The following is a 1,703-nucleotide window of genomic DNA, read 5'->3' as shown; positions in this document are numbered from 1 at the left end:
TTCTCAAAAGCCTCAAATGAATTTTCTGTATATTCATTGTTTTTATTTTTATTTTTGAGAAAACTAAATTATTTTTGGTTTTTTATGCCTTATTATTAGTTTATTTAACCTTCTTTTTAACTGTTTTCATCTTTAATTTAGTGTCTAGAATATCATTACAAAACCCGCTCACCATTTGAGAATTATAAATGCAGACGGCATATGGAGTTTGTAGGGCTCATATTGGAAGGTGTTAAGCTACTGAAATATATATACATCCCCACTGGAGAGCATTGGAGCTGTCGTGAAATCCATCAAGAAAAATTGCAGAACCTTAAGGAGAAAATGGATGCATTGAGTAGCCGTGAAAAGGACATAAAAAAACAAGTACAAAATAGCATTGAACACCATTTCTTAAAGGAGCCCAAGGCGGAGGTTGAAAATTGGCTAGAACTTGTGCAAGGAAACAACAAGAAGTGGCTCACAATAAGACGTATTCTAAAAACGGTATATTTCTCTCGTCAAAGTTTCTTACAGATGTTGGAAGAAATATTGAAGAAGTGAACCAAGTTTTTCTGCAAGGCTTATTTTCCTGATGGGGTTTTTATCAACACATGTTTCGATAAGGACCTTGCATTCCCAAAACCCAACTCTTAATAGGTGAAGCACAGCCCAGACTAACCTTTAAATATTTGGAAAGATTGATGAAAGTGACATTAGAAGTTTTGGGAGTCTTATGGAATGGGGATGATGGACAAACAACCATTGTAACACACATCCACATTGCTCTTGGAAAATTCTAGTCCCTTTGCTCTGTTCTTTTTGGGTCACCGTATCTCAAGAATCAAGTGTTCGCATCTTGCAAATAAGATTGCATTAAAATTGAGTTGCGGATTTTAAAGGAGAGGATATGAATTATAAGGGCAGCTATGTTGTCAAAAGCATTGAATGCTATAGAAATCGGTCCCTTATTTATAGATGATATATGGAAAAGTTATTCTATAGAGGGGGAAATTCCTATAATGAAGATTCAACGGGGAAGTTGATTATAACTTCTCGATCCTCACGAATTGCGTCAACAAAATTGCCAAAAATTATCAAAATTGAGCCACTTTCAAAAAAACGAATAGAAATAGAAGAAAGAAAAGGGCATAAAAAGAAAAGGATTCTAATTCAAAGGAAGCAATTGAGGACGCTCCTACACACCTATTAACACTTGTACATGATTTCCTAACATCTATCTCGGGAATAAATATTCCACAATCTTTTCTGCGCTAGATACGAATTTCGTGCTCACAACAAGATAATTTAACACCCCCGTATAGCACTCGTCCCCCCCAGCTCAACATCTTATACAGGCAATTCAACCTTCACCATTGGTTGTTCCCTTCATGATGTAGGAACCCTGCCTCTTAAATGAATTACAACAACATGATCTGAGATGTCACAAGTCAATATGACTAAAGGGTTGGATATCTTAAGCACATACTAAGCTCTCGTTCGCTTCCTCCCTTGCCGCCAATCGCCCCGTAGCCGCCACCCGTGTCGTTCCTTGTCTCTTGTGCCCGTTCCTGGCTGCCCCAGCACGACCCCCCAGCACGACATCCCATACCTCCCCCTCACCTAGATTTACCCGTTATCTTAATTACCCCCTGCTGCTCTCTGACAATTCGCACGGAGCTAATAGACTGCAAATGTTTTACAATGCAAGCAGGATGATGATC

The sequence above is a fragment of the Malania oleifera genome, chromosome 7 (genome assembly GCF_029873635.1).
Source record: "Malania oleifera isolate guangnan ecotype guangnan chromosome 7, ASM2987363v1, whole genome shotgun sequence".
Lineage (NCBI taxonomy): Eukaryota > Viridiplantae > Streptophyta > Magnoliopsida > Santalales > Ximeniaceae > Malania > Malania oleifera.
Note: the sequence above shows the minus strand (reverse complement) of the source record.